Source organism: Rhinoraja longicauda, chromosome 2, assembly GCF_053455715.1.
Source record: "Rhinoraja longicauda isolate Sanriku21f chromosome 2, sRhiLon1.1, whole genome shotgun sequence".
Classification (NCBI taxonomy): domain Eukaryota; kingdom Metazoa; phylum Chordata; class Chondrichthyes; order Rajiformes; family Arhynchobatidae; genus Rhinoraja; species Rhinoraja longicauda.
This window is the reverse complement of record NC_135954.1, coordinates 85,166,553-85,177,803: the sequence shown is the minus strand read 5'-3', so window position 1 is coordinate 85,177,803 and position 11,251 is coordinate 85,166,553. Positions and strand designations below refer to the sequence as shown.

General features: G+C 39.7%; 1 long non-coding RNA gene across 1 annotated transcript; it reads right to left on the bottom strand.

Moving 5' to 3' along the window:
- Positions 1 to 588: 588 nt before the first annotated feature.
- On the bottom strand, positions 589 to 6,766 carry LOC144610348 (uncharacterized). The gene is made up of 3 exons (XR_013549409.1): positions 6,731 to 6,766; positions 3,337 to 3,373; positions 589 to 729 (listed from the first exon to the last, which is right to left on the bottom strand). It is a non-coding gene; the product is annotated as an uncharacterized LOC144610348 (long non-coding RNA).
- Between the last annotated feature and the right edge of the window lie 4,485 nt (positions 6,767 to 11,251).

Below are 11,251 nucleotides of genomic sequence, written 5' to 3'. Positions count from 1 at the left end.
TGACTGAGTAAGTCTTTTCATTGATTTTAACTCCCTGTGTGATTATTTTTTCTCCACGCGTGGTTGGTATAACTTGGTGGTACATTTATTCTTGTCTTATTTACATACTCTTTATCATGAAAATATTGTGAATCAAAATACAGTATTTACAAATTTTATTCATTTCATACTTACTTGGAAGAGTCCTAAAGTCATCAATCAGATAAACATGTTCCTCATGAGGATCAGATGCAATCAGGTTCATTTCCTTCTTGAAATTAGAGTAGAAAAGATCAGTTACATTGGCTATCCCTATCACAAACACCTCAGTGTTTATAGAATGGGCTTCTTTCACTGCCATCTCCAGATTAGTCGGATCTCTTGTGTCCGTCTGTCCATCAGTAATTACTATTGCCACCTTGTGTGCATCATTTCTAGCAAACTTGAAAACTTGATTTGCCACCTTTATGGCTGTTCCAGTGTAGGTGCCTTCTCCTAAGTATTGCATGTCCTGAATTGATGTTTTGATTTCCTCCAGAGTTATACCCTGCCATAAGTGAACGATTATTTCAGCTTCAAGGCTGTAAAGTATAACACCGACCCGGGTATCTTCATTCCTACCACTAACCCGTTCTATCAGAGCATTGACAAACTCTTTAATGATTTCAAAGTTTTCCGGTCCAATACTTTCAGAACTGTCCATTACAAATACTAGTTCCAGAGGTTTTTCTGTGCATTTCCGTCCACACCCTGAAAAAAATAATAAAATATCACGTTTTTGGATGCAAATTGAAAAACATACAAAAAGCTACCAACAATTAGCTGCAAAGGAAGGAGTAATGCCATTTCTCCAAAGGACAAGGTTTGCTGTGAGTTTTTGCTGGAGATGGGATCACCTTGCTGGCACACCAACTATCATAACATTAGGATCCTGAAATTTCTTACTTTACTGGTGATATTAGCGAATGAACATTAATATTTTTCTTTAATTCTTCATCAAAAGCAATTTGCTTTTATGTGGTGCCCATAAACTAGTGGAATATTACTAAGTGCTACCCTGGAGCAGTACTAAGCAAAATTTTGCATTCGCTCAGAAAAATGAATAAAAGCATAGGTGCCAAAACAGCTTTGTCAAAGAGGTGGGTGTTATGCTTGGAGACATAAGAGACTGCAGATGCTCGGATCTTGAGCAAAGAACAAACTGCTGGAAGAACTCAACAGGTCAGGCAGCATCTGTGGAGGGAAATGGATAGATAATGTTTCAGGTTGGGACCTTTCTTCAAGTGGTAGTAGTACAGCAGTGGAGTGGTTGGGTCACATTTCCAGCTCAATGCCAAAGCTAATATGGGGACTCACCCACTATCCCATGAAGGTCCTGGTTTCCATCACTGACAATGCTGAAGATGGCAATGGCACCTTTTGCCAAGCTTCTGCGGGCTGCTACCTACTCCCCTGGACTTTCAATGGAATCCAACAGGTCAGTGAAATCAGCCACACCAGCAAAGACCAAGCAGTCCCCTTTCAAATGAATAACTTTCCAATTATTAACAAAATATATTTATTTACATGTCCTGGATGACAGCTTTGTCAGCCGGTGAATCTGGGGAGACTGTGACTATGTGGCCATCACTGCGGTTCTGGGAGCCCAGCCGGCTGCCTATGTGGTGCTAAGAAAAATAGCTATGTATTTGTCTTTGTGAAAGCCTAAATTGACTCTGAAATTGTCCATTTAAAATGCAAAGTAATTGTAGGCTGAACAGTGTTCGAAACGTCACCCATTCCTTCTCTCCAGAAGATAGAGCTTTTTGTGTCTATCTTTGGTTTAAACCAGCATCAGCAGTTCCTTATTACACAGTCGACTCTGAACGTCAAGTGTGGGATCTGTAGTGAGGATGATATTTTGAAAATACACTGGAAAATATCCTGGGTTTTGGGAAGTAGTGGGGGACTATTCTGCAAAGCTCAATGTAAATGTTTAATTGTGTGACCTGAAGGTTATTTGGAGGAATCTAACAATATTAATCAGGATTTCAATGTCATCATTGTAAATAAATACATATATCCTCCAAGAGTGTCAGCTGAATCTGAATATTCTAATATTATTGATCAAATTCATTCCCACACCATCCTCTATACTTTCTAAATAAATCTAATAATATCACACATTTGTTAAATCAAATGGCTGTGGTTTGGGTTAGCCATGTTTCAATGTAGCTCGGACATGATGGAAAAGTTGGGATGCTTGAATAATAGTTTTATGTGTTTGCCCCCCAAATACTGTAATAATTTGTGAGAAGGAACTACAGATGCTGGTTTACCCCAAAGATAGACTCAAACTGGAGAATAACTCCAGTTCCAGGGGTAACTGGAGTCTGATGAAGGTTCTCGACCTGAAACATCACCTATTCCTTTTCTCCAGAGATGCTGCCTGACCCGCTAAGCTACTCCAGCATTTTGTGTCTATCTTTACTATAATAATGTGTCTGCCTTCAATGTCAAGACGACAGCAGTGCCAATTCTGTAGTATAAGTGACTCAATCCTCTCAGGGATATCATTCAATAGACAATAGACAATAGGTGCAGGAGGAGGCCATTCTGCCCTTCGAGCCAGCACCGCCATTCAATGTGATCATGGCTGATCATTCTTAATCAGTACCCCGTTCCTGCCTTCTCCCCATACCCCCTGACTCCGCTATCCTTAAGAGCTCTATCCAGCTCTCTCTTGAATGCATTCAGCGAATTGGCCTCCACTGCCTTCTGAGGCACAGAATTCCACAGATTCACAACTCTCTGACTGAATTTTTTTTTCCTCATCTCAGTTCTAAATGGCCTACCCTTTATTCTTAAACTGTGGCCCCTTGTTCTGGACTCCCCCAACATTGGGAACATGTTTCCTGCCTCTAACGTGTCCAACCCCTTAATGATCTTATACGTTTTGATAAGATCTCCTCTCATCCTTCTAAATTCCAGTGTATACAAGCCTAGTCGCTCCAGTCTTTCAACATATGATAGTCCCGCCATTCCGGGAATTAACCTAGTAAACCTACGCTGCACGCCCTCAATAGCAAGAATATCCTTCCTCAAATTTGGTGACCAAAACTGCACACAGTACTCCAGGTGCGGTCTCACTAGGGCCCTGTACAACTGCAGAAGGAATACAAAAAGGTAATACTAGTCACTGGCTTTGGGGGTCCAACTCTGGTAAATGTAACACAATTGAATGCTTTAATCAGTCTCTTCTGAACACACAACCTCCAGCATTCTGTGTCTAACCTTTGTATACAAGATCAATTTAAGTAGAAAATGAGCAGAAAAGTAACTTTGAGGGGTTGGGTTAATTTATACATTTGAACTTACCACAGATCATTCTAATCAATTTGATTACTTCCTCTCTCTAAAGAAGATAGGAAGATAAAAATTACCTTTACATTTTAATACCTTGATGCCACACAATCAAACAATCGACTAAACAAAATACAATTAGCTTATCCTACAGAACAGTTCAACCTTTATGCAACCCATCATAAGCCATCTTTATGGCTTTGCACAATCTGCACAGACCCACTAAGAAACTACAACTGTAAAAACAACTCCACTTTTCACAGACATTAATGTTGATATATTTTGAGTAGGAGACATTACAGATATCAAGATCATTAGGTTCAAACCTTCAATTTGTGAGACATATCCCACTGATAACACAACTTAAATTCATCCCATACTATCTTTAAAAAGTAAAGGGAGAGACCTCCATCTATCATTGTTAGCAGATTTAAATTCTAATCTCAATGGTGAAAAGAAAGATAAGGTGTTTCCCCGGAAAATTCTGAGGCAAATCTTGGCCTTCAAAGTTCTCATTCAATGTTGAAAGAAGAAGCAATTTTTAACATTTAACCAGGTAACATTTTACCAGATTTCTATATGACATGTACACAGCACAGCACAGGAACAGGCCCATAGTGATTGTGCCGAACATGTTGCTAAATTAAACTAATCTCATCTGCTTGTGCATGTCAATATCCCTCTATTCCCATGTGCCTATCCAAAACCCTTTTAAACTCTACTATCGAATCAGCCTCCACCACAACTGCTGGAAATGCATTCCAGGTCCCCACTACTCTGTGTAAAAAAACGCACTGCACATCTCCATTAAACTTTCCACATCTCAATTTGTGTTGGACATTTCCACCCTGGGAAAAATGTTCTGATTGTCTACCCTATCTATGCCAATATCCATCTCATGTTCTCAGTAATATATAAAGTCTAATTATAAAAGGCAGACTATGTTAACTATCACTAGAACACTCCACTCTCAAGCATGACAAAATAGGTGAAGAAATATCCTTTGAAAATTATTTGCACTTGTTTCAATCAATTCCACTGAAAAATACTCTCCCCAGGTTGGGTCAACCTAGCAATCATTTCCATGTGAAGTGAAGCCAATGTAAAATTCAAACTTCAATTGATATTGGTAGGCGTAACACATTTCCTATGTCAGAGACAGACTTACTGATGTTCCTAATCCTGCCTTTTTTGCCCTTGCCAGTATAAACAGATGCTTTTGATTGCAACATTGGAACTTGGTTGATGACATAGTACGACTAGGAATCAGCACAATACTCTGTCACTCATCCATTGTTTAAAGGGGCGCAGTCCCACCGGGTGGCGCCGTACAATGGATGCCTCACCAACAGTCAGTCTCATCCCTTTCTCTCTTTGTTGTTTTTTACTCTGTGGTTACAGTGCATTCAGAAAGTATTCAGACCCCTTCACTTTTTCCACATTTTGTTACGTTACAGCCTTATTTAAAAATGGATTAAATTCTTTTTTTTAAATCATCAATCTACACACAATACCCCATAATAAAAAAAGCAAAAACAGGTGTTTAGAAATTTTTACAAAGTTATTAAAAAGAAATAACTGAAATATCACATTTACATAAGTATTCAGACCCTTTACTCAGTACTTTGTTGAGGCACCTTTGGCAGCGATTACAGCCTCAGGACTTCTTGGGTATGACGCTACAAGCTTAGCACACCTGTATTTGGGTCATTTCTCTCATTCTTCTCTGCAGATCTTCTCAAGCTCTGTCAGGTTGATGGGGAGCGCGATGCACAGCTATTTTCTGGTCTCCAGAGATGTTCGATCGGGTTCAAGTCCAGGCTCTGGCTGGGCCACTCAAGGACATTCACAGACTTGTCACAAAGCCACTCCTGCGTTGTCTTGGCTGTGTGCTTAGGGTCATTGTCCTGTTGGAAGGTGAACCTCCGCCCCAGTCTGAGGTCCAGAATGCTCTGGGGCAGGTTTTCATCGAGGATCACTCTGTATTTTGCTCCGTTCATTGTTCTCTCGATCCTGACTAGTCTCCCAGTTCCTGCCGCTGAAAAACATCCCCACTGCATGATGCTGCCACCACCATGCTTCACCGCAGGTATGGTATTGGCCAGGTGATGAGCAGTGCCTGGTTTCCTCCAGTTGCGACGCTTGGCATTCAGGCCAAAGAGTTTAATCTTGGCTTCATCAGACCAGAGAATCTTGTTTCTCATGGTCTGAGAGTCCTTTAGGTGCCTTTGGGCAAACTCCAAGCGTGTTGTAAAGTGCCTTTTACTGAGGAGTGGCTTCCGTCTGGCCACTCTACCACAAAGGCCTGATTGGTGGAGTGCTGCAGATATAGTTGACCTTCTGGAAGGTTCCCCTATCTTCACAGGGGAACTCTGGAGCTCTGTCAGAGTGACCATTAGATTCTTGGTCACCTCCCTAACCACGGCTCTTCTCCCCCGATTGCTCAGTTTGGCTGGGCGGCCAGCTCTATGAAGAGTCCTGGTGGTTCCAAAATTCTTCCATTTAAGAATGACGGAGGCCATGGTGCTCTTTGGGACCTGCAATGCTGCAGGTATTGTTTTATACCCTTCCCCAGATCTGTGTCTCGACACAATCCTGTCTCAGAAGTCTACGGACAATTCTTTCGCCTTCATGACTTGGTTTTTGCTCTGACATGCACTGTCAACTGTGGGACCTTATATAGACAGGCGTGTGCCTTACCAAATCATGTCCAATCAATTTAATTTACCACTGGTGGACTCCAATCAAGTTGAAGAAACATCTCAAGGATAATCAATGGAAACAGGATGAACCTGTCAATTTTGGGGGTCATAGCAAAAGGTCTGAATACTTATGTAAATGTGATATTTCAGTTATTTATTTTTAATTACTTTGCAAAAATTTCTAAACACCTGTTTTCGCTTCTTCATTCTGCGGTATTGTGTGTAGATTGATGATAAAAAAAATACAATAACTGGGATATTAAAGTACAAAATATTTAATCCAGGTGGACTCTCCCATGATTATCCTTAATTTACTCGTTATTTATCTTCCTTGGGATCAGATAAGAAGAATCATACATAATTACCAACTTTTCAAAAAATTAAATATAATGCTTTTGCTCAACATTGAGAGAATACCCTTACAAATAACCTTTTGAGAATGTAATAAAAATGGGAGGGTTTTTATTACAATCCACTGGATTTTTGATGCAAATCCTGAAGGTATAAATGTCTAAAAAAGGGCAATTATGCCTTTTCTCTGGCATAGCAGCCAGGTTTCTGCTTAAATCCAAAATCAAATGGTAAATCCTGTGGAAATTAAGGGGCTTGTTAGCATAGTGAAACAACTAATCTTCTAAGTCCTGTTAAGACACTCTGTATGGTGCTCCTTAAATGAGAGTGAGTAAAATACTTGGTTTGAAACTTACTGTGAAACCAGGTTCACCTTTCTCTCCTTTTGCTCCCTGCAGATTTAGAAAATACACAAAATAAATTATAGTTCATTCCAAAACAATTTCTCAAAAAATCAAACTAGGCAATTGTTCACATTTTATCTTGAAATTGGTATCTTACTGAGCTGCCTTCAATGCCAGGAATTCCTCCACCACCTTTGTTTCCTTTACTCCCTCTTTCACCTGCATATCCTCGATTTCCCTATAAGCAAGATCAAATACATCTGAACCAAAATTCAATTTTAAATATTTGATTAATTCAGTGTACAAATATAATAAAATTTCAAATTAAAGTATTTTTCTAAAATTCAGTGACTCAATGTTGTATATTTCCAACTTTTTCTATTTTATTTCAGTTTTCTCATATTTTGTTTTTCATAATTTTTATAAACATGATAATAATATCTTTAAATAATCGAAGCTTGTCATGGAGGCTTAAGCACCTTCCATGCACTAACTCTAGCTTGTGTTCACTGTAAGGATCTGCGGTTTCCCTGATAACACCAGAGGAGCAATTTTTGTCTGGGCCCTAGAAAAATGCTTTTGTCTCCAAAATAATGTATGCAAACTTCATAGAGCATTCGATTGGAATGCGCTGGGGAAGAAAATAAAAGGTCATTTCACCCAGGCTAAATAAGAAGATAAAGCAATGCATTTTGATAACTGTGGACTGAGCTGGTCTATTGTCTGCTTTATCTTCATTTAACTTTGATATATATTTCATATATATATTTGATATATGTATTTGATATTGATATATATTTGATAGAAAATTGGCTTCATGGATCACAGAGGGTGGTCGTGGAAGGTTGCTTCTCGGACTTGAGGCCTGTAACTAGTGGTGTGTTTCAGGGCTCGGTGCTGGGGCTGTTACTGTTTGTCATCTACATCAATGATTTGGATGAGAACATACATGGCAAGATTAGCAAGTTTGCTGATGATACAAATGTGGGTGGTTTTGCAGATAGTGAAGATGGTTGTGAAAAATTGCAGCAAGATCTTGATCGATTGGTCAGGTGGGCTGAGGAATGGTTGATGGAATTTAATACAGAGAAATGTGAGGGGTTGCATTTTGGGAAGTTTAACATGGGCAGGACCCACACAGTGAATGGTAGGGCTCTGGGGAGTGTTGTAGAGCAGAGAGATCTAGAAGTGCAAGAGCAAGTAGATAAGGTGGTCAAAAAGGCTTTTGGTACATTGGCCTTCATGAGTCAGAGTATTAAGTATATAAATTGGGAGGTCATATTGCAGTTGTATAAGACGTTGGTGAGACCACATTTGGAGTATTGTGTTCAGTTCTGGGCACCATGTTATAGGAAAGATGTTGTCAAGCTGGAAAGGGTACAGAGAAGATTTACGAGGATGTTGCCAGGACTAGAGGGTCTGAGCTATAGGGAAAGGTTGAGTAGGTTGGGACTCTATTCCCTGGATCGCAGGAGGATGATAGATGATCTTATAGAGGTGTATAAAATAATGAGAGGAATAGATTGGGGAGATACACAGTGTCTCTTGCGCAGGGTATGTGAATCGAGGACCAGAGGACATAGGTTTAAGGTGAAGGGGAAAAGATTTAATAGAAGGGGTAACTTTTCACACAAATGGTGGTGGGTGTATGGAACAAGCTGCTGGAGGAGGTAGGTGAGGCTGGGACTATCCCAATGTTTAAGAAGCAGTTAGACAGGAACATGGATAGGACAGGTTTGGAGGGGTATGGACTAAGCGCAGCCAGGTGGGACAAGTGTAGCTGGAACAAGTTGGCCAGTATGGGCAAGTTGGGCCAAAGGGCCTGTTTCCACACTGTATCACTCTATGACTCTTTGACTATGACTCAAGCATGGTTGGTGGCCAAGTGCTGTGTTTGGGAAAGGAAGAGTCCATCATTGAGGCCCTCCACCAACTTCAGGAAACATTTATCCCCATGGGTGTAGGTTTGACATGGATAATTTGGTAAATGAAGTGGATATCAAGAGTTGGGTTTGGGAAATTAGGCAGTTTGTAGTGCAAGGGCACTAACTATACACAAACCTACAGAACTGAGTGGATCAAAAAGCCTACAATAAGTGAAGAAGTAGACTTTGAGTTAAATTATATGCACTGGATTAGGTTAATCATGTAAATTGATAATCCTAAAGACCCTGGAGTGCAATCATATCACTGGAACAATATGACAGCATTCATCAGTGAAATTGCTAGAATATGATCTGGATCAATGGATGAAATAATTTGGATTAGGAGAACTCAATGCAATTTTTTAAGTGCATCACAGTGAAATGGAATGCTGTTATCACACATATTCTTACAATTGTGCTAACATTATGTTTCATGTAAAACCATCAGTTTCTTTAATGCAACCCTTTTTATATCTATCAACAAAATAGATAGCTTCTTAAATCCCTTCATAATGAAAAATATCTTAACATTCAAATACATTTATTCTAATGCTATGACCTGCCTTTGAGATCCCAGTTGGCAATAGCTAAGGATTGCTTTAGAACTCCAAAGAGAATGGAAGGAATGATGTGATAGAATCAAAGAATGAAACAGCAGACACTTGGCAACCTTTTGTCAGGTCATTGATACAGCACTTCAGTTCCGTCTGTCCCTTGCTTTGTGCTGTAAATTATTTCCATGCAAGTATTTAATCTATTGATTGTTGTATGTTATTAAATTAGCTCCCATTACTCTTTTAGGCAGTGTTTTGGGGATCATAATTTGGGTGGGGTTGTGTGGTGCTGGTGGAGCTCAGATGGTTTTGGGTGCAAGGGATTTAGGATGTAAGATGTTAGTGATCGTGTTAACCAAGGCTTAATCAATTGCCTAACCAAGGTTTGAGCTGTAATGGAGAGAATACCTGTGTACGCAGCCTCATTAAAATAATTGAATGAGTTCCCTGTTGGCTGAGAATATTGATCATCCAGTATTCCTGTTTTCTATGAAACACGAAGAGGCCTTAGTTATGAAGCACATTTCAATCACCCCTGAACCAAATAGTGCAATGCAGGAAATGTGCCATCCACCTGTGCACAGTTAGCCATCATGCACAAAATGTAATTAATGGTCAGACAGCCTGTTTAAATAGCAATTGTTAAGGAAGATAGCCAGGTCATCAAGTAAACCCAACTACTTTTCTGTGTAGAAGTGGTCGGAGGTTATTTACATCCATACATCCATCTAGGAAAGGAGACAATTGATCCTTTCATCCTAGACATCACCATGTCCTTCAGAGTGGATCATGTATTTAAGGTTACTGGAGATGGAGCTTAATGTAACAGAGTCTGGAAAAGGGTCTTGATCCTTGGTCATTGGTCCATTCCCCTCCAAAGATGCCCCTGGCCTGCCTGGTTCTTCCTGCACTTTGTTGTTTGTTTAGGATGCCTTTTTCCTGTTTCTTTATTCTGATAGACAGGCATTATGTAGTTTAATAATCTACAGAATAAGAATAGGGCAATGTACCTTGCTATTTAAGATATATCAATACATTGAAATAAATCTTGAAGCAACATATAATATGTGGCTTAAATGGCAATATGGTTTTGGATAAGTGAGCTAACATTCTGATGAAAAATATTGAAAATGGCAAACATTTCTATTTACTTTTTGTCCTTGTATACCTTCCCCTGCTGGGCCTCTAGGCCCCATCAAACCTGGGGATCCTGGGGCTCCCTGGAGGAGAAACAAAATAATGTATTACACTGTGAAATAGATGCTCACATTAATAGATGCTCACATTTATGTTTCTAAGTAAAATATAGAGATCATTATATTTAATTTTGATTAATATGGGAGAAAAATTCAGTGGGTGATGTCTCTACAAATCTGTGGCAGCTGCCTGGCTGCTGTAGTAAAGTTATTCACATGTGTGATACGAGCACTTTCTGGAAGCGAGCAGATCATGATGTCAAACAGAGTGAAATCTTGATCTGATGTCGGCCTTTACAAACCTGGCACTGACAATGATTCAACCAATACTCTGTTTTAGATTTCCTCAGCAGTAGGAGGGACTCCCACCCACATCTGCAATCCTCACCTTCCATCGTGCACCATCGGTATTCAACAACTTGCACGATGTTCGCTGGTTACCTTTTACAGGTTGTGGCTATGCTTGTTCAATTATTCCGTTTTCAACAATTTTGTTGAAATCCACTGGGACCTTTAGATGTTGAAAAACTTTGACTTGACTTGAAACTTCTTGATAGAGCAGTTGGTATAATAGATTAATAGCATTTCCACTTACAGAATAGTTTCACAAAAGGAAAATAGGGAAGAAGACGAGGAGCAACCAGTTAGATGGAAGCTAAACCATTATAGAGCTTCCGGGAGCTGCAGTTGAGTGAAGTCTATGTCTATGAAGTTTGAGGATGGAAGAGCTTGTTAAAATATGTCAATTAGCCAGCATATTTCCAAAATCAGGACAGGGCACAAATTTCTTTGTCATTATCAAAATCACTACAGCCATGAACTTTAATGTATCAAGGCTCTTCCCATCAGGCATTGGAA